Below are 23,978 nucleotides of genomic sequence, written 5' to 3'. Positions count from 1 at the left end.
CTACTCACAGTGAATGAAAAGGCCCAAAACCAACATGATGTTCCTAGATATTGGAGTGTGTTTCCATGTAATTGGCTATGGGAATGTTACCACAGCTGTTCCACATGCAATCAGCTAGAGGAGGGCTGCAATTCATGCAGAGGCCATCAGCTGATCATGAGCATCACTTACAAAACACATGCTGCTGCCTAAGCAAAGCAGGTGTAGTTCTCCACATCCACCAGAGAGGGAGTGAGAGAGACAGACAGAGGCAAGGATAAGTCAGGGAGGGGGTGAAAGAGTAAAACATAAGCATGTTTGTGTCACACACCTACCAGTACAGGGTATCAAACCCCTGATTGACTATGTATTGCTATCACAGGTCTATGTAGCTATTGGATGCACCATATAGCTTACATGTTAAGGAGTTCTCCAAACGTATATGTGATGGTGAGTGACATCTGAAACACTAATATGGTAGTGATATGGTAGGTGTAGTACACGTGCCTGTCCTCATGAACAGGTGTCAGTGTCAACACAGCCACACTCTCTCAGGGACTCATACACATTGACACACTTGGCAGGGTCAGGAATACACGTCCTCACTAGTTAGTTTGCAAAAATACAGTACTGTGTAGGTATCACATGCACCACAGGGGTTATCCGGAGGTTATATGGGCAAAGGGTATGTGGAGATATCTGACATCAGACAGCATGCTTCAGTATGACAATGGGAGTTGTAGTGAGTGTGAATGTGGCCAAAAGCATCATACACCACACACATAGACACAGGGTGCCAGTACTGACATGCATCATGCATTGCTTCATGGGTGCATAGAGGTTGACTGTGCCAGAAGGCTATACAAGAATAGGTGAAAGGTATACCTTGGCATCAAGCCACATGACAATGGTCTGCAGTGTGGCTCAGGGGTGTAGTGTCTGGATTTGCTCACACAGGTGGGTATTGTATTCACCATCCAGTCACAAGGGTAGCTATTGTGTGTGGCCATTACTGTTCAATGCTTGCCATGTATGTGTTCTTTAGTCCATGACATGGACACTGTCAGGGATGTGCACATATCCCACATGCATGTACAGTGACATGTGGAACTGTACCTGGGGTGTTTGCCCCCTGTTGTGTACACAGATTGTTATAATCAGATGTGCCTGTCCTGGCCTCATGTGCTGGGAACAGGTAATGGACAGCAGGTTGACCTTGCACCTACATTGATAGCATGATACAGGTATTCCCTGGTGTCAGTAGCATCTGTCCACACAGGGCATATGTATAAGGCATGGTATGTCCTTTGTGGGTCACATTTGATGGCACCACAAGTGTTGCAGATGTCCAGTTGGGAGCATAGTGAAGGCACACTGTCTGCATGTATGTGTGTATTTTACTGATGGACAGGGTGCCATGCCCTCTGCCATCACACCATGGTTACTATCTGTGGGCAATATGCAGGGTACTACTAACATAGCAGTTGTTGCCTAGGCAAGTGTGTATGAAACATGGGTTAAGAGTCTTCTCTGTGTAATACATGGGTTGCTAATTTTGCTCACCAGGCCTTGATGTCACATGTAGGGGTATGGATTGCCACCCCAGCCTCTCAGCTATTTCACATCTGTTATCCTTGTAAGGTGGACATTGTGACATATAATAGGGCCACCATATAAGAAATTTGCAAAACCATCTTCACAGTGAGTCCAGTTGTTACACACTCAAAGCTATCTCCCCACAGGATACGAATGACAAGCACAGACACACACCCCTGCTATGCCTGGGATTAGAACTCCTACTTCACTAGTTTATTACACTACAGCATTACACAGTTATAGGACACACCACAGAGATTACTGGAGTACTCCTTCCCCAAAGGTGTATTTCACAGTGAATGACATCAGCAGGCTTGTCAAAGTAGGGCATTTGAATTGTAGTGAGTGTGACTAGCCTCAAATGCATTGCTTTCTACACACAAAGAAACACACCCAAAAGCATCCACACTTTCAGTGTGTGGGACTAGAATCCCTAGCAAAGTATTATATCACACTACAGCAATACACTGTTGTAGGACGCACCACAGAGATTACTGGGCTGCATCTTTCCCAAAGGTGTATTTCACAGTGAATGACATCAGCAGCCTTGCCAAAGTGGGGCATTTGAATTGTAGTGTATGTGACTAGCCTAAAAGGTGTTGCTCCCTACACACGTAGAGACACACACATACAGTTACCATATCTGGGATTAGAACTCTTATCTACTTAATTTATTACATGACAGCATCACACAGTTATAGGATGCACCACGGAGATTACTGGGCTACACCTTTCCCAAAGGTATATTTCACAGTGAGTGACATCAGCAGCCTTGCCAAAGTAGGGCATTTGAATTGTAGTGAGTGTGAGTAGCCTAAAAAGCATTGCTCCCTTACACAGACAGAGACGCACACACACACACACAGAAACGCACACACACACACACACACACACACACACACACACACACACACACACACACACACACACACGCACACACACACGCACACGCCCACACACCCACACATGCACACACACACACACACACACACACACACACACACACACACACACACACACACACACACACACACAGTTGTCATGTCTGGGATTAAAACTCCTATCTAACTAGTTTATCACACTACAACATTACTCAGATTTAGAATGTGCCATGGAGATTACTAGGCTGCACTTTTCCCAAAGATGTATTTCACAGTGAATGACATCAGCAGGCTTGTCAGTGTAGGGCATTTGAATTGTAGTGAGTGTGACTAGCCTAAAAATCACTGCTCCCTACACAGAGACACACACAGTTGCCATGTCTGGTATTAGAACTCCTACCTAACTAGTTTATCACACTACAGCATTATGCAGTTTTAGGATGTGCCACAGAGATTACTGGGCTACCTTATTTCCAAAGGTGTATTTCTAAGTGGATGACATCAGCAGGCTTGTCATAGTAGGGTTATGGGAGAGCAGTGTGTGTGCATGGGCCATAACCCATTCATCTAGAGGCTGACACACCACATCCTGGTATATGCAGGGTTATATTCTGCAGGTATGTGTATACAGCTGTTAGATGACTACTGTCTTTTACAGTCATGTTGCACAGCTAGCACTTGCACCAGATAGTCTGTAATGCTGATGGATACCAGTGGCTATTTTCTACAGTGAGTGACATTTACACGTCATGTGGTTGTAGCCATTTGGCTGTGTGCTGGGTGGGACAGGCCTCATGATGGATGGCTCTTTGTCACAGTCACTCACTTCCACACATCTCTGTATGTCTACTTTTGATATATTATAGTGTGTTGTCCTTGGATATATGTCGGTATTCCTATACAATGTGTGTACAAAGCATGAATGGTGCATACAGAGGAGTGTATGCACTAACATCTGCAACTGCCAGATATGCATGGTCCACTGTTGTTTGCAGACATGGGCTTCATTTGCTTAAATGTGTGAGCATGCCTAGTATGCCCTTCTGTATTGAATGCGTGTATCCATTCCAGGTAGTTTGTACTCCAGTGCAGACCTTTGTGTTGTATACCTACAGGTAGCAAACTGTTTCTGCAGGGTATCCCTAGATCATTTGACAATATGGAGCCAAACTGTGCAAGGGATAGTGTGTACTGTAGGTGATTGTGTTTGGGCTGCTTTTGCTACATGGTACTGGTGTTAGCAGAGATATTCAGATATGTGTACTGTTACACACTGTGATGTTTCATGTTCTCAAGTACTGTCAGGTGGACATTCTTGCTAACAGTCATGTCCTGGGGAACAAGGGTGAATGTAGATGTGTCTGGTATTGTGGGCAAATGCATACATATTCATGGAAAGTTATGCCATTCTGGAGGGGGAGCTGCAGACATGCTGCTGGGTCTGTGTATCCAGTTCAGCACCTTGGAACAGTGCTGGCAGAGGATACCATACTTGTACATCCATCGACATGAGTGTATGGACTTATCTTGCTGTGGCAATACCTCACAGCTGTACAGATTCACACAGGTTACCCAGAGGCAGGGGTCATATGTCAGGACATTACCCCTATTGTGGTGTACAGGCAGGTTTGTATCCACCCATTTATTTGTTTGCAGCCAGGTATAGTGTGTGCACAAAGCTGTGTGTCAGACCTTGCACATTCCATGCTGCCCATGCTCCCACCCCCCTCTATTATTCTATCCTCCTCCATACATTATGCATACATTCTCTGATACTTTTCCCTAAGGTTATCACCTCATCACAGCTGTGTTTTGGTGTTGGTCCACCGTTTATGCAGTGGGACATGGTGGACATGTTACTGTGGTTTGTCCCCATGGCCTTGCATATGGCTTATGTGGAATGTGTTATGTTGTTATTTGGGTGTCCATGACATAACATACATTGGCAGTACATGTGAGACACAGGCCTTTGGCAGAGGTATGTAGGCCATTTGGTGGTGATACAGCCCACCTATGGCAGGCTGTTGCATTCTGTCAATCCTACAGTCCCAGATCGCCATACAGTATATTCCCCTGGGATGACAGGGTAGGTGTGCTAGGTGTTCATGCCAATACTTTCTATCAGTATTAATCAGGTGATGTGGATGCTGGCAGGGTGCTACCTATAGCTAGAGCACACCTGCATGGGACATCTGCACTGCATGCTGCATTCTTTCGCTATTGCCATATACAGGTGGGGGTCATATTGTACCTATTCCCAACAGCAGGGATACGACCAGAGAGGTACCTGTGGGTGGTGTTTGGGTGAGCTGGGGGCATATGTACTATGGACACTACTTGCATCTGATGCACAGATATGCATGAGGCATTCCAGTTATGCTGGCATGTGCAGGTACATCAGCCATTTCCCCATACATCAGTCCTATCACCTTTGTGATCTGCAAGTGTTCGGGCAGACAACATCGGTATTCCCTACTACAGGCCCAGATAATGTGATGCATACCTGTATGTTCAATTCCAAGGGTGTGTCCATTTCACAGTTACACATTATATAGTGTATGTCTAGGGTACGTTCACCTGTGTACTGCTTGTATATCTAGCCCAACAGCCATGCCATGTCAATCTGTCAGATGGTGACACATATTACCACCATACATTTACAATGGCTTACTGCTAGCATGTGTTATACTGGTGGGAATTATCTTTGGCACTGCAGTTGTGAGGACTTGGCCCTGTCATCAGCAGTAGTGGGCAATGGCCACTAGATCATACCTCAACATGCATACATACTGACCACTTTCACACAATATAAAACACACACCAACCTAATACACACATACATGCATATTGTACAAATGTTATAATCTATCCTGCAACCTTGGCCACCTCTGGGCATCTGTGCTCCACTGGTATTATACCTACACATACATGTTACTACATTTCTACTTAGGATTGGGGGGCACACCTGACTGCTACTACATGTCTACATATGATTGGGGGCACACCTGACTGTTACTACATGTCTACATAGGATATGGGGGAGGCACACCTGACTGTTTCTACATTGCTACACAGGATTGGGGAGCACACCTGCCTGATACTACATTTCTGCATAGGATCGGAGGGGCACACCTGACTGTTACTACATGTCTACATAGGATTCGGGGGGGCACACCTGACTGTTACTACATGTCTACATAGGATATGGGGGGGGCACACCTGACTGTTTCTACATTGCTACACAGGATTGGGGGGCACATGTGCCTGTTACTACATTTCTACATAGGATTGGGGGGCACACCTGACTGTTACTACATGTCTACATAGAATTGGGGGGCGCACACCTGACTGTTACTACATGTCTACATAGGATATGGGGGGCACACCTGACTGTTTCTACATTGCTACACAGGATTGGGGGCACACCTACCTGTTACTACATTTCTACATAGGATTGGGGGGCACACCTGTTACAACATGTCTACATAGGATTGGGGGGCACACCTGACTCTTACTACATTTCTACATAGGCTTGGAGGGCACACCTGACTGTTACTACATGTCTACATAGGATATGGGGGAGGCACACCTGACTGTTTCTACATTGCTACACAGGATTGGGAAGCACACCTGCCTGATACTACATTTCTGCATAGGATTGGAGGGGCACACCTGACTGTTACTACATGTCTACATAGGATTCGGGGGGCACACCTGACTGTTACTACATGTCTACATAGGATATGGGGGGCACACCTGACTGTTTCTACATTGCTTCATATGATTGGGGGGAGCACACCTGACTGTTACTACATGTCTACAAAGGATTGGGAGGGCACACCTGACTGTTACTACATGTCTACATAGGAAATGGGGTGGAGCACACCTGACTATTTCTACATTGCTACACAGGATTGGGAGGGCACACCTGACACTTGTACACATTTGATATGTCTGTACAGGTATGTCAGGTACTACATTTCATTCTGTTTTCTAACCTATCATGCTGACTAGAGGCATATCAGTGTACTACAGGTCTTATGTTTGATTGACCTACATATTAGTTTCTGACTTCCTACCAAAACTAACATCCCACTGCCTGACCTGATGTAGTCTGTCTGTGTAGGCCTGGGGGGGAGGTTACCCATAGGCATAATTCATTGCCCTTAGTACAGCTTTTGTTTGTGTTTGTCTACACCTGTCCTGCTGGCTGTCTCTGTTGTTGGGTATGTAAACCTCCCTGACTGGCATGTGTGTGTCATATGGAAACACATGTGGCCCAGCACATTTCCTGCAGTGGGTTTTGTCACCATGTGTAGTACTGGCTACAATGGCAACACCAGTAGTTGTTACAGATCTCATGCTGCCACTATCGGTGGCTACTATCTGCTGGCATCCCATTCAGCAACCCGATTCCCTTGCATGCTCACATCCATACCATAGATACAGGTAACAACACATACTACTATATTCGGCAGTTGGTAAGTTGAGTGACTTACCTTGTGAGCGTACCAGTATTGAGGGTGGTGCTGGAGGGCTGCCTATGTCTGATGCACATAGTACACTCATGCACATGGTTGAGCACAGGTAGTGTCATGTTTGGCATCCCTTTTACTGTATGTGTGAGTCAGAGAGAGGTGTCATTCCCTGGGTCCCTCCTGTGTCAGTGTATGTGCTATGCATTGCCTCTTTGCCTAGGCCAGGGCATACTGGGCATGTCTCCTTCTGCCTACTGGGGCACGCTCAGGTTGTTCCTCCTCCGAGTCACTCTGTGCAGGCCTTGGCAATGGTGGGGGGCTGTATGGCCCTGCCCCATGCTGTTTCGGCTGCTGCTGTTTCTGCAGGATCATATTGTATAGCATGGCACGTACAATAACAATTTGAGTACATGTAGCTGGTGAGTACTGCAATGCTCCACTGGATGTGTCCAGGCACTGGAACCATGACTTGAGGATCCCAAACACATGCTCTATTATAATTCTGGTCTGTGCATTTTCATAGATTAGTAGATTCATAGATTAGTACTAGGCTAACTGCCCTTGTGAGCCATTTTAAGCCTAGACAAGTATCCCTTGTGAGACTCAAACCCTGGACCTTGTGTTTGTAAAGCAAACACCTCAACCATTAGGCCACCCTTGCCTCATTATGGAGTTCTTGTTCGGGTGTGTGTGTGCATTTCTGATGGGTGTCATCAGCCATGGCTCCAGTGCATAACCAGCATCCCCCATTAGGTGAACATAAGGGATATCCCCATTGGCAAATCTCTGGTACAGCTGCGTCAGATGCCAGATGTGGGAATCATGATAGCTTCCAGAACAGCCACCACACACATTCATTATTATGCCCTGGGCATAGCACATGACCTGGCAATTGATAGAGGGGGAAGCCCTTGCGGTTGATGTAGAACCTACTCCACTCACTGGGTGGTGCTTTGATGTGTATGTGTGTGCAGTCTGTAGCACCCACTACCTCAGGGTATTCTGTTATTTGGTGGAAGAGATGCATACTGCTGGCCAATGCCTTATGGGTGTTGGAGAATATATGTGCTCACTGGCCTGTGCTGATATGGCATCCAGGAAATGGTGGCGTACTCTGGATGCTGATGCCTGTGAGATCCCCATGATATCCCCAGTTGGCCTTTGGAAGGTACCTGTAGCTAGTATTCTTAGGCCTACACATACCTTGGTATCCACTGGGATGAGTTCCCCTCTGTTAGTTCTGTGTATGAGGTGTGGCCAGCACAGCTCAACAATTTGCTGTAGGAGGTCTCTGTCCACCCTATAGCGCTCCACTATCTCCAGCTCATGTAGCCCCTGGGAGGTTACTCTGGGTCTGTACACTCTTCTCTGTCTCCTCACTGTGGGTTGGTCAACAGCATCCACATCCTCACCACCCTCAGCCTCTTCCACATGTTGTTGTATGATAGCTATTGCAGCTCCTGTCATTTTGTTGTTTTTGTTTGCTAAATGTTCCCTGCTTGTATACACCGGTGGTGTAAACTATTTGGGAAAAAACACAGGGAAAGGTGTTTGCATAGTTTATGGTAGTGTTCTGGGCTGGGCTGGTCTGCTGCCTGTGTAATTGGCTGATTCTGATACATTTCACCTGCCAGCTATGCTACTTCTCCTGGATTACCTTCCTACTGCTGTTTTTCCCTTCCCATTGCCTTCCTGTTTAAGGCTAGGGGACCGCCGTGCAAACACAGTGCTCAAATGTGCACAGAGCTGCTATTTCCTGGTTTACTTTGTTTTTTTTTCTCTTTAAAACCCAGTGCGTGGCATGTACCCACTTAGGCAATGTAAAGAGTGCTAGGCAGCCTCAGACACACACCCTTGCTTAGCTCTGCTAAGCTAAGGGCATACCCGAGCCACAGGACTCCAATCCACTTACAATATGCCTAAAACACCCCTCTATGATGTCAGCTAACTACTAGGCTTGCACCAAGCTATTCCTGCTCTTACACTGTTGGGTGCTGACTAGCATGCAGGGAAAATCTGGGATTCAGTATCATTCACCTCATTTAGTTACAGGTCCCACACTGAGCCTCCCCCCTCAGCAACCACTATTCACTAGCCATGTTGTCTTCTGCCTGCCATTGAGTATAATGGCAAAATAGTGATTTTGGTTAGAATACTTATTCTAGGTATTTTTTCTTATTTTTTGCCCAATCCCATTTGTGCACCACTGCCCTATGCTTAAACAGCCGAGATCGGCTAAAAAAAAATAAAAGTTGATTTTTTTTATTTTTGCAACTGTGTTCCATGCCAATGGCCTTATAATTATGCTTTCTACATAGTATCCGTCCTTTATTTGGAGCTGGCATGGCTCCGTTTTGTAGTATGCAGAAATGTACTCCGTTACTGGTGGAGTACATTTCTGCAAATTACACTAGGCCTACACAGCCAGCTTCCAGCTTCCTGGATCACAAATTCACCTCATTTGCATGGATTTCTCCTGCAAATGGCATAATTTGCATACAGGGGCTGAGTCCGTGCAGGACTAGTGCAGGAGCACTCATGCACGTCCCTACAGCTTATTCCTGGACTGCATGGCAGAGATATTGCCTGCTGGAGCTACTGCACTAGTCCTGCATGGACTCAGCCCCTGTATGCAAATTACGCCAGGGCTTGCTGAATCCGGGGGAATGTTGCTGGGTAGAACACTTTCATTTTATTCCATTTGTTTTCATTTTTAAAGAGTGAACAATGTGCTTTAAGTTTATTAACAGTTAATTACACAAAATAGTTGTCTCAGTAAATTATATTATTTCTGACATTAACAAGTGGTTAGGGCCAATCAGTTTTTTATTCCTAAGCATGCCTCTTAACTGTACAGATTTTCACAGAATGTCCAGATTTTTGACTCATGTTTTTTGTCCATTTTTTTCATAGAATTGTGATTTTCTAACAAATTAATGACAAATCATTAAAGATTGAAGTTAGAAAATGACAGACATTTGAGTTTCAGACTTCATACCCTTCAGAAAAATTCATGCTAATGCAAAACCGGTTATTCTATTAACTCTTTAAGTTTGTAAGAGCAATGTTTAAAAATGTTCCTTATTTTTAGGTCTTTGTCCCACTTTTATTTATGGATTTGTCCAGATTTTTGCTCTAAGAGGTTGAGAGGTATGTACTTATCTGGAAAGGGCATAAACTGCATGATGAGAATGGGAAAGACAACTTGTTTTGGTTTCCAGAGAGGAAAGGCAAAATGTCACATCCTGATTGCATATTTAAGCGTTGTCCTGAGTTGCCTTGGTCATTGGTGTTGATTTTGTTATCTTTCGCAAATATTTTAATCCAGCTACTTCCTGCTTGATATGTTTTATAGTTTTTATATGTTTCATTTGTTTACTCGTTTGTAATGTTATATGATTGGAGATGCTTCTACCTTTGTTGTGTTCACAGTCATAACATTCCTTCCATGGTTCTGCTAGTTATATAGTTTTGCCAGCTTTTCCTACTACTACAAGGAGTAAACTTGCTGCCTGGGTTATGGGGCTGCCACTACTAGTTGATTTTAGAAATTTCTGGGCAAGTTTCATCTGCTGTCTTTCTCTTAATACCTGGAATGCTGTTTGTCACTTTTGAAGTTAGTCATTTTGGGTTTAAGTTCTCCCACTTTATGACTTTGTAGTTGTCCGCCTTGTTACCAGTCCATAGCTGTGCACCCTACTAAATGTTCCACGAATCATGTTGCAACACATTTTGTTTTCCATCATTTGATGGAGTGGAGTCTTCTTGAATATGGGGACATCCTTACATTTCCTTAAATCTGCCATCAAGCTTCTGCTTCTCACTGCTTTCTTGGGCTTGCCACTTCTCTCTGTACCCATGACTGCAGCTTGGTTGCTCTAGTTTTTGTTTTCCCTCAAACAGTCTGCTTTCTATAGCTTCATGAACGCTCAGAGTGAATTATTAATAAAAATGTTTAACTGTATGATTTCCAATGAAAGACTTGTGTTGGTATTCCAGATATTTTATCATATTCCCTCTGTGGTCTTTGTGATCTGGGTCACAGGGCTTTGATGGCTGTATCTTAAGTTTTTTTCTCTTTTGATTATTTATTATTATACATTTACCATTATTTCCTTTTCATTGACGTTTGGCTGCTCCCAGTGATCTCGTATTTCATTTGTTGTTTTTTGCTGGTTTGCCAGTCTACTTCTGCTCTTCTAAGCAGTAACTGCCACTAAGCCATCCTTATTCAGGAATTTTTTATTGTTTTTTAAAACTATGAGCCTAGGATTTTGTATTAAACACTGGTTATAATTTTGTTACATCTTAATCTGAGCTGTAATTTTATTCCATGTTATCATACTGTATTTTGTTTTTATTTATTTTTACATTTACACCTACATTTTGATATTACCTGCTACCACATATTTAGATTTTGTTTATATCTTATCTTGCCAGCTTTTGAGTCTATTTAATTCTCCTCATTATCTTCATATATCTATACTGTGTTTTCATTTATTTTTATAGTCACTTTTATATATTTTATTTTTCATCTTCTGCTCTGGCCTTTGCTACTCATTGTTACTAATTTTACTTTTGTTCACTACTACTATTTGTTAATATGTTTTCTATTTGCATTCTGTTTTTCTACTTCCTTTTTATTTTCTCTTTCCATCTGACAAAATTTCTGTTCTCTCATTTTCTGTCTTGAGAGGTTAGTTTTCACTCTAAAATGGTTCACCTATGTTAGGTATCCTTCTATAGGCACCTCAGTCAGCTTGTTACCCTGATATTTTGGGGGGTTCGGTATTTATTACCCTTTTCAAGCATAACTTTAATCTTTATCAAGTTTGTATTTTGAGCACGTTGCTCACTTGCTTTATGGATTCTTGTTTGAACCCATATTTTTTTCTTAAATTGGGTAACTACTTATTTCTTTGTGCAGTTTATTGTTGTATAGAATAATTTCCAGTATGTCTAACATCTACTATTTCTCATTCTATTTTTCATTATACTAATCTTATACACCTTCATCCCTTTTGGTTTATTTTCCTTGCTCTTCTTTCTTTTCCTGTCTCATTTCCTATGCTCCCCTTTATGTCACTTGGGGACCCTTTTCACTTGTCATCGTTTTCTCTTATCTATTTACTTCTTTTACTGCTTCCTGTAACATTTTCCTTCTTATTTTCTCATTTCTTCGCTGATTGTTTTCATTGTCTTGTTAGGGCTGCCTTTACCAAGTCAGTTGGTAGATTCATTCTTTTTGACATTTGCCTTTTTGTCCCCTCCCTAATTTTCCAGCTTTTACTTCTATTCTCTACAGATGCTTGCAAGTCTTGCATAAGAATGGAGCTGGTTTGTGGAGACAAGCAACTGTAGGCACTTCCAGATGCATACCCTTGGAGGGGTCATGGACACATATTCCTTTCTCCAGTGTGGAGCACCATAATTGTAATCATACCTTTTTCCCTTTAGGTGGTTCACAATATTCCATTTGATTGGGAGAAAATCTCTTGTAGACTCTTTGGGGCATCATTCTTTAGTGATAGGTTTAAACATATAAGCAAGATGATTTCTGACATTCTGTGTAGTATTAACCTTACCTTTGTCACAAGTTCCCACCTTAATAACAGCTCTGGACCTCATCGGGCAATAATCTCTGTTATTCTATATCTTAGATGGTGTAACGTTTGGGATGGGGTCATTATTTATAATGACTCTGGGCTACAGCTGAAATGCATCACCATTAAGATAACTGATTACTTTTTAATTCATTCTTGCTGCAGGAGCAAACTGTGGGTTTTATCCTCATCTGCTGACCATATGGTTGTTTGAGGACATTCTTAATAAGATTTCACTAACCTCCTCATTAACTCGGTATTATGTTACAAGTACCTTGCCATTCTTAATGACTTTAATATCTGGGTCAGTGAGGTCAATGATAAGTCAGTGGTTTTCATTATTCATTTGCATAATCAAAGGTCTTGGATTTGCTCAAGTTATTACTTCTGCAACAACATAAATTTGGCAGATTGTGGATAAAATCTTCCTACTGAACCCAAAGGCCTCTGGCTTGGTAGAGCTAGTCTCATGATCTAAACACTTCTACATCAACTGTGGTACGGGGCAACCATCATTATAAGTCCCTCCAGTCTTGAAATGAAGGAGACTTATTTTAAGTCATATTTCTTCTGATACTTTTCATCTATTCATGGGCTTCTTCCTGAGTATGGTGCCAGCTCTGCCATGTTACTGATTGCAATAACTCACTATTCTTGACTTGCTATCCCTAAAACAGGTCTACATTCTCCTTCTTAAAGCAATAAGCCATAGATCAATGAAGAACTTCACTGTCTCTCTCTCTCTCTCTGATGAGAAGAACATAGATGGAAATATCACTGGTGGTCTTTACTCCTTTAGAGTGGGAATCTTGACCTAAATGAGTGCTTTGCAGAATATTAGAGTGTGTTCTTTCATAAAAAGACAGCTTCCTTGTCCAGGGAATTCCCAGGAGTGGCTAACATACCAGCCATGTCATTCTAAGTGGTGGACAGGTTGTGCAGCCCAGCTTGTCTTGCTCACAACTCGTGCATTATAATGTCATCATTGTAAGCTGACTTCTTAGTTTTTCACTGAAAAGGTAGTACTTTTTGAGATGATTTTTATAACTTAAAAGATAGCGACATCTCAAAACAATAAAGTAACTGCACTGTGCAATACACATACATTAAAGTGAGTCTCTTATACAACATTAATAGAAAGGCAGCTGTGTGTGTCTGGTGGCTATAGATGGAAACCAGGATACCTGCTGCTGGTGGTTTGAGAATACCTGAGGCTTAAACACTGTACCCTTGGTGCAGGTAACAAGAGCCTGAATTCTCTACCCACCCCCTTCCTGAAACTTTTGCAGATTTTTGCCTCATATTTTGTTCTGTTCTGTTCCTCATAAAATCTGTGGTTTCTGACGTTTTAAGCACTTACATAGTTGGTGGTGCAGTGGTAGAATTGATGCCTCACAGCTAGAGGTGCTTGGGTTTAATTCTTGGCTGGGGTGCCTTCTCTGTGAAGTTGTACATCCTCCGTTTGTGTTTGTTCTGGAGTCATCCCATGTTAGAAAGACATGCATCTACAGTCTTTCTCCTGGGCCTCTGCTGAAAATTGGCTTTTTTTCCAAGTCAGACTTTTCTGGTTAACAGATGTTAAATAAATAAAATTGACAGACATTTGAATTTCAGATTTCATATTCTTCACAAAGTATACAGTAACACAAAACCTTTTATTCTAGCAATTTTCTAAGTTTATAAGATTAATATTTGAAATTTGTACCTATTTTTGGGACTGTATTTCCCCATTATTGACTTTGTCCAGGTTTTTTGTGCTAAGGTTGCGAGCTATGGTGAGAAATGAATTTGCTGAATATGTTTGAGAGCTGTATTCCCCCATTACTGGCTTTGTCCAGGTGTTTTGTGACAAGAGGTTGACAGCTATGGTGAGAAGTGAATTCACTAAATGGTAGTCATTTAAGTTTCAGTCTTCCTCTCTTTCACAAAACAGCTGATTTGGCATAGTGATATGTCATTCGGACTGTTTTGCACAGGGTCCTGGGTCCAAGCCTTGGCAGTGAAATGCATGGTAATAACACAGCATTTTATCTTAGCAACTTTCCAAGATTATGCAAGCAGTGTGTTTAAAATGTGTCCTTGGTTTATGGGGCTTTTGTCCCTCCCCCCCAATAAATTTTGGCTTTTTCCAGATTTCTTGTGCTGCAAAGTTGAGAGATACAGTTGAGTGTTGAGTAGATTTTACAAGGAGCTGAGAGCTGCAGGGGAAGAGAAGTTTAGTGCTGCTTATGCTAAGTCTGCATGCATTGTTAGTAGCACAACAGGTAATGTACTTGCTTTAACTGCAGAAGGCCGTGGGTTTTGCTCCCACAGGAAGAGAATGCTGCTGTACTGAAAACATTCTCTTTGGCGAAGATGCAAGCACTTATTTGTAGAGGAAACAATGAAATATAAAGTTGTTTGCTAGCAGCAACCTCTTCATTAGTTACAGATCTCTTTAATGTGGAATTATTTAAATGACTTTTACTTTTGCAAAGCTCCTTAATGTGGAATTATTTAGATGACTTTTACTTCTGCAGAGATTGTGCTTATTTACTGATACTGGTGGACTGTAGATGTTTGAGTAGATTTTATGATGGAAATGTTCTCAATTGGGAATTTTTGTCATTATTGGTGCATGCATTTTGTTTCATTGTTTACTGGAAAAATGTTCAAAACAATAAATTTAAAACATCCTCTAACAACTGTACTGTGTTACACAAAGAATATAATTTAATACAATCAGGAAAGTGTATCACACAACACATGTATATCTTGTGTGCAAGGGGGCTATCATTTGAAAACAGCCCAAAGTTAATCTTTATACTGGCCAAATGTATTTTCTTTGAATGTGGATTTCAATGCTGTTTCAATGAATGTAAGTTTCAAGGACAGATACGTTTTAATGCTAAGTCTATTTTCATTGTGAGACTGCATTGCATTGTTTAGCAGATGTCTTAGTGTTTGTGCTGTAAAATGCAAAATAAAACTTTCAAATGAAATCCAAATAATCGTAGAAGTAAGGCAGTATGCACATTACAGTGTTTATGGTAAATGGGGCAAAATAGCTAAGTAATGGGACATTGGAATGGCTGCAGGGGGAAGCTCCATTCAACCATGATTTTGTGAGGGGGAAGGGTGGCAAACTCATACAGCCCCGGCTGAACTATACCAATCAACTGTCCAGATTTTCACAGAATGAATAGATTTTTTGCTTTCTTATTTTTGGTCTGTTCCTCATAAAATTTGTGGTTTTCTAGAAATCATTTAGGAATTAAGTCACTAAAAAATGACAGACACTGAGTTTCAGACTTCATAACCTTCAGAAAAATGCATGCTAAAGCAAGTCCTGTTATTCTATCAACTGTCTCAGTTTATACAAGAGCAATTTTTAGTACTGTATAAATGTTCCCCCAATATAGTTGGCCTTGTCCAAATTTCCTGCATTAACAGGTTGAGAGGTATGTGCAAATAAATTGCTTTATAGAATTAGGCATATCCAAACCTCTCAAATGTCCCCGATTTTGGCTCAAAATGTTGCTCTTCCCCTAATAATCCTTCTGCAAAATGGCAATTTTGGAAGAAAACGTGGAAGGTCAACAATTAATAAATAATTGTAATAATCAGAGTTATAGATTACTTTATTTCAGAACTGCATGTAGATTCTTTTATTTTGTCACCTGCTCAAGTTAGCAGTACTAATATTAAAAAAAGTGTTCCTTCTTTTACAGGTTCCCAGCTGTATTGTGTGGCTATTTTATATTTTTGCATCACATTTTGGTTCCATTTTTCATAAAATTGTGTGTTTTGGCAAATTGGTGGCAAATCATTAAAGACTGAAGTTAGAAAATAATGACAGACATTTGAATTTCAGATTTCATACCCTTCAAAAAATTCATACTAATGCAAGACCTACTATTCTATTATCTTTCTAAGTTTATAAGAGCAATATTTAAAAAGTGTCCTTATTTCTGGGCCTTTGTCCCACTTCTCTGTATAGCTTTGTCCAGATGTCTTGCTCTGAGGTTGAGAGGTATGACAAATGTGTCAGGATCATCACAGTCAACCAGAGACATTTCAAATTGTGATATACTTGTTACACCCCACTCCCCCATGTAGTGAATCTGGATGTGTCCAAGCAAGGCAAGGAGCAGTTATGCAGTGTAAATGTGCAGAGTATCCCCCCATCCAAGGTAGAAACAAGTACTACAGTGGCTTTTCATCTGTCCTTGATTTTGCAGAATGTTCTGGTTTCTGTCACATTTTTTATACTGTTGATTTATGCTTATTGTTATTCAGAAAGTGCCTGTTGCTCTGTGTTTAAGTAGCAATGCTTTAATGTCCATCAGGTATGCTTGTCTGAGATTGTAAGATGCAAGTAAGCTTTAATAAGCATACTGTTAAAGAATTGCCAGCATTGAAAATCTTTCTGTTGTTGCCATGCAGAGAATACTTACATAACTAGATAGTGTATAAGCCTTGGGTATTGAAATGCATATGCCAGTATTTGTAATAAAGGACAGGATTACATTATTTTAAGAAGCTCATTACATTTGTTGGAGACTTGCAGTCACCTTTGCAGGCTTTACCTGTAAATTAAACCGAATGCCAATCTATCATGTGTTGTCCATAACCTGTGCAGTAATCCTTTAAGCAATGTATCTTGAGCTTGTTTCTTGTTTGCTTTTCATTTTTTACATTGATCATGTTTTCCCCATGAAACAAGTAGATAGTTGTCAGGCAGCAGGTTATTTTTGGATAAGAAACATTTTTACAAGTTGGTGTATAACAGAGATTGCTACTTTCAGCATGTTACTTGGTACTTTAATAAAGGTGAATATAAATTATAAATAGAACTGCAGTGTAAGGAGAAGTGGTTTGAGTTGAGTGCTCCTAGTTTTTCTTTTACTTGATTTTGACTGGCATTCCAGCAGTGGTGGCTGGTGACTTCAAATCAAAGGGGGGCTGCAGGAGACAGCTGAATGGGTGGAGTCAATGGGAATGGGTGTGGTCAACTAGAAAGGGGAGGAGCTATGCTCAAAACCACAAAACCTGCAACTTTAATTAAATACACTGCCCTGGGTGCTAAACCATCATTATGAGAGTCCAATCAAGACAAAATGAATTGTAGAATAAAACAAATATTTCAATGCACTGGCTGCATAACAACTTACTTAATATCTAGATGGAAACAAAAAGGCTGTGAGGCATGAAAAAATAAATTACTTTTTAAATACCTTACTGGAATGCCAGTCAAAATCAAGTATAAGAAAACAAGCAGCACTCAACTCAAACCATTTCTCCTTGCACTGCTGTTCTAATTATAATTTATATTCAGCTTTATTAAAGTACCAAGAAATCACAGACACTCAGGTTAAAACAGCCCTCTCCAAAGCCAAAAACACAGCATCAGTGGGACCGAATGGTGCCCAGGCTGCATACTACATGAGCTCAAAGATGAACAAACCCCTCCTAAACACACTGTTTAAACTCAGCCTCTCCACAGGCTACATGCCCACAGAGTGGCACACAGCAACAATTATTCCACTCCACAAAGTTGGAGCCACAACAGATCCCAGGAACTATCACCCTATAAGCCTGACTAGCTTGGTCTGCAAAGCTATGGAGTGCATCATCATGGATCTCATTAACAGAGACATTGGGAACCCCCAAACACTGGACCCTACCCAGTTCGGCTTTGTTAAGGGCAGATCATGCCTCCTAAACCTGGTGGACTTCTTTGAGACAGTTACCAAGGCTATAGATGAGGGAAAGGTGGTCCACACAGCCTACCTAGACCTCGCAAAGGCCTTCAACACCATTCCCCACTCAGGTATTATAGTCAAACTCACCAGCCTGAACATAAACCCCTACATCATGAGATGGGTTGCAAACTGGCTCACAGACAGAACCCACATGGTAAGAGTTGTTGGAAATAGGTCTAACTCTAAACCGGTTACAACTGGCATTCCCAAGCCTCAGTCCTAGGACCCCTCCTGTTTGACATATGCTTCTCAGAGGTATAGGCAAGCATGGGAGGTCTATGGCTAACAAAGTTTGCAGACGACTGCAAACTAGGGGCTATAATTGACTCTCTGGCTGACACAGACATCCACCAAAAGGGTCTCACTGAGACAGATACCTGGTGTCAAAACCATGGCCTCAAGCTAAATGCCAAAAAGTTCATAGTCATCCCTTTGGAAAAAACAAAGTACCCACAAACTACCACATAGGTGGTAGCCCCCTAAATATGGAAAACGTAATAAGGGATTTGGGGAACCAAATAGATAGTAACCTCTACTTTGATAATCACATTGCCAAAGTGGTTAGAAAATCCTTCTATGTGGCCCACCTTTTCACAAAAGGTTTGCATCCAGATCGAAAGAGGTCATTGGGCCCCTCTACGCATCACTCATGAGACCCATCATAGACTACAATGCCCCATTTGGGATGTACCTTACAAGACACCTGCAAGAACTGGAAAGACCACAGAAGTACCTCACTGAGAGGATCACTGGCCTCAAGCAGATGCCCTATGCAGCTCGACTGAAGAAACTCCAGCTGTACTCGGTTGCATACTGCCTACTCAGAGGTGATCTCTGCCTGACATACAAGGCCATGTACAACCCAGAATTGATGGACATGCTCCACCTAAAGAAAACCATATCCCCTCGAGCCACACGCTTCTCAATTGAGAAGTTATTGGATTGTTGAATTTTACCATTCTGGTTCACAGCCGATATCACGAGCCACCACTGATGCACACACAATCTATTTCTGCATTATACACACACTTACATGTTTATATACACACATGTACTTCCTATATAATATATATATATATATATATATATATATATATATATATATATATATATAGATAAGGTGTGTGCGTGTGTGTGTCTGTGTGTCTGTGTGTCTGTGTGTGTGTGTATATATATATATATATATATATATATATATATATATATATATATATATATATAAATGTATGGCAATTCTATGTTTGAAGGGTCTTGAAGTCTGCCCAACATAGAATGCCCCACACTGGCATATTGCTATAGATATATATATATATATATATATATATATATATATATATATATATATATATATATATATACCACCCATTCAGTATTGCAGGTGATCAAATGTCTGATACACTGAACGCTTTTGATGTATAACTTGAAGTGCATGTTTTGGTTTTAGAGACCCCCCTTACAATACACACAGTTTCCACACTGAGTACAACCCCATGGCCAATCATCATTAAATTTATACCTCCTGTCCATAAAACTGTTCTTAAACAAAGAAAGGTGTTCACCAATATTTTACCCCTCCTATAGCCAAATTGGCAATAATCACCAAGGCATTGTGAAAAAAATGGATCAGATTTTAAAAGATTCCAATATTTGTTAACAACCCGGCATATCTTAAAAATGTTAGTACCATATGTAGTAATCGATTGTGGTGTATTGAGAACCAAAACTGATTTAGCTCTACTGTGATCAGAATTCAGTAACTCTTGTCTTGGTCCTCTCATAGCAGATGTGAATGCACACATAACATCTGACTACCTATAGCCCCTTTGAATAAATCTCCTCTTCATTTTCTCAGCCTCAGCTTCAAAATCAGAAGTAGAGCTACAGATATGCCTAAGACATAAGGGAATATTCAATTTTCCCCGCTGTAGTGTGATCTTGGAGTGAGAATATAAATGTAGGGGGTGTGGGGGGATGTAGGGGGCTTGCCCCCTGTGTAAACGTGATTGTTTTTTTTTTTTTATTTAATGTTTTGCTTGTTTTTGCACACTTTTGCAAAAGTGTGCTCGCCCGTTTCAGTTTCCAGATAACGTGTTTTTGGTAGAGTGTCCTAGATCCATATATATATATATATATATATATATATATATATAGATATATAGATATATATATATAGATATATATATATATATATATATATATATATATATATATATATATATATATATATATATATATATATATATATATATATATATATAGATATACAGATATAATAGTATATAGATAGTTAAAGTACTCCTGATTTCCTTTTCCAAAGGGCACATAACCCATGCATGCAAAAATAAATTCAGCTGTATATCATTGTTGCCATGAATGGTTACATTTCCTTTGTAGACTAGAAAATGCTCATGTATTCCACCATTTTAAGGATTGACTCAGTCAGCAGGAATGTCTCTTCCCATGGATCTGTGCACCAGATATGCATCACCCTCTAGAAGGATGCCACAAGAAAGCATAAAAGACCCTATTATAAACAGTATCACTGCACCTAGTTGATAGGGTTGCCACCTGTCTCATTTCCTGCAGAGCAGTCCTGATTTGGGCAGTTCTGTTCTTGGGGGGTAGGGGGCAGGGGACATGAAAATGATAAATGTAATGATACTTTGCAAGAATTACAAGAAAAACAATATTTTCTGACTTTTCTCTAAATGTCAAAGACATCTTTGATACTACATTTAAGTCATCTTAATAAATATAGTAGTTTAAACAACAAACATTTGAAGCTTAGCATTTTAATAATATGATGCTACTTATCTAAATTTGTCAGAAGAAGTGACATCTGCATTTGAATCCTTGACTGATCTAACTGCTTTATTTTGCTATAAAAAGCATGGCTACATTGAAAACAGCTGTGAATAAGTATAAGCTCTCTTCCAATTTGTAAAAAAGTAGAAAATGGTTTCACTCCTCTTTTTTTTGTTTTCTTTAAGTAGCTGCTGAGCTCCTGACATCAGCAGAACTAATTACCCATATAAGATTGTCAATAGTGCCTGACAGGGCAAACTACATATTTCTCTGTGTCTGTTGTACATCATGCAGGCAGAGACAATTTATTTTGCAAAACATATGAGAAGTTAAGCTTAAAATAAATCTATTAATAAATAAATAAAGTGGATGGGCTTTGTCTTATTTCAATTCCAAGGCAAGGAAATGAAGTTTTATAAAGTACAATCAGGTTTCTGGTATCTACAAAATACAGGAACCATATTATGGGGAGAAAATCAGCATAAGGGTTGAGTTAAACTGTAGGTGAAGATGGAGTTTTCTTTTAAAGTTAGCACTCATCTAGGTTTTTCCTGAGCATGTTGGGCTTAATTTTCTGTATCTAATTTTACACTCCCCGGGATTCATGAAGCTTGCACCAGGTACAGGCTTAGTGTCAGTGTTCTAACACCAAATATGGCCACTGAGCGATTCAGGTACGAGCTGTTTCCATGTGCACTACCTGCGTACGCTACGCCCGCACAACTCCCGAGCCTTGTATGCTAATTACCCCATGTGTATGCTAATTACCCCATGTGCAGCAGTGTAGCATGCAAATGAAGGTATGTAGTGATTCAGGAAGTGGTTCAGGCATAGTGTAAGCATGCAGAAATGTAAACCGGAGAAAACGGTTTACATTTTTGCAAACATAAAATTGGAGCTATGACAGTCGACCTAACACATGTATTATATTGTTGATATATGCCAATGGCTAAATATATAGCCATTGGCATAAAAAAAAATGTACAAAATATAAAATTAACATTTAATATATATAGTCACACTATTGCGACGTGAAAGCACAGGGCAGCGGTGCGTAAAGGGGATCACAAGGAATATATAAAAATATAGAATAAAACCGCAATGAAACACATATCACGATTTCCCCATAATAGTCAATAGCAGGCATGCTACACCATACTATGGCACAAGGGTTGCTAAGGGGCAGTGACAGTATTATGCACAGTAGCTAGGAATTAGTAGGCAATGCCATGCAAATGAGAGGAGTAATAGTGAATCGCAGATTCCCCACTGGTGTAAGGATGCACCTCACAGTGTAGCATTATAACACCGAGTATCAGTGTTCTGTATGTTCTTTCTGTACTTAACTGTTTCCTGACTACATGAGGATTTCTCACTGTATATTGTGATCTGAAGAGCTGTTTATTCACACATTATGGCTGTAATGGCCTGCACTTTAGAGGTTCACAGATAACCTACTACCTATCTTCCCAAGGGCAATTAGAAGCATAACTACAGTGTGTTGGCTTTCCCCTCACAATTGATGAAGTAACTGAGCCTCTGTCAAGCATAGCCAATGAAGCAATTCCAGACAGAGTTGCTGGAAGCTGTTGAAGAGTGGGGTTGTGGAGGGTGATGGTGCACTTAGTGATCTAAAGAGGGCATGTTAATGTGAAAATTCAACACCATTCAATTCCCCCAACAGGTCTCGAAGCTATCAAAGTGGACAGGCTCCCCCACCCCCTGGCTGTATGGTTCTGGGACACATGATCCCAGGGGTGTATATTCTTGTTACCCATTCACACTACAAGGTTTCCCTTGAAGTGTGTTAGTGATGGGCTATGCTTAATGTAGTTAGGAATGTAATGTATTGTCTCACAGTACTTTTGTTATATGTTGTTATTTCAAGAGTACGTGAAGTTCAGTGAGTTTGGGGGGCCTCCGCCATTTGCTTAGCCTAGCTTACACATAGAAATCATCTAAATAGGAAATAGGTGGAAGCAACGTTAATGTTAACAATGTAATGGTTACAGCATCCGCATAGTATCTGTGCATTCGAGGTTCCAATCCCGATAAAGGCAGGGATGTTTATCATGTTCAAAAGTATACCTTAACCACAGCTTGCATATATAGATAGTAATCGTCTGTATAATAAACATTCGAAACACCCATATAAACCCATGTGTGCTGGAGAGTACAGTCAACAGAGAATGCAATGTTATGTCAGCACATAGTGAGATGTCACTTCACTGACATGTATATATCCTGAGTAGTTAGCAGATGTGGCCGTGTTTGCACACACAGATTATACATTGCAAAGTTTGTTTAACTGTGTTTAACCGCTGATATAATGTCACACAAACACTTTTAAACATGCTTCCAACTGCTAAAATGAACCTTCTTCTGGAGTAAAAAACTTTTATAAAGCATTGGAGGTGTTGAACCCTGGACCATGCACACTATAGTCATGGGACTTACCACTAAGCCATCCACAGTGTATACATATTTCATACTCTTGAGACTACACCTTATACCATATGCATTTCACTGTAATGATCACAAAAGGGACAATCACTTTGTGTACATATGTACAGCACATTGTAATGTAATGTAGGTTGTGAACCAACACATTCCAGTCTACATATTTATTACTGTTACAAATGAATACAATATATATATATATATATATATATATATATATATATATATATATATATATATATATATATATATATATATATATATATATATATATATATATATACATATGTATACGTCAGTGATGTCTGCATATATATATATATATATATATATATATATATATATATATATATATATATATATATATATATATATATATTATACAGTTACATCAATAGCCATATATATAAACATCTATGAACACACTTCGTG

Source organism: Protopterus annectens, chromosome 6.part0, assembly GCF_019279795.1.
Source record: "Protopterus annectens isolate FY-2018-M chromosome 6.part0, PAN1.0, whole genome shotgun sequence".
NCBI classification, from domain to species: domain Eukaryota; kingdom Metazoa; phylum Chordata; order Ceratodontiformes; family Protopteridae; genus Protopterus; species Protopterus annectens.
This window is presented reverse-complemented; position numbering follows the sequence as displayed.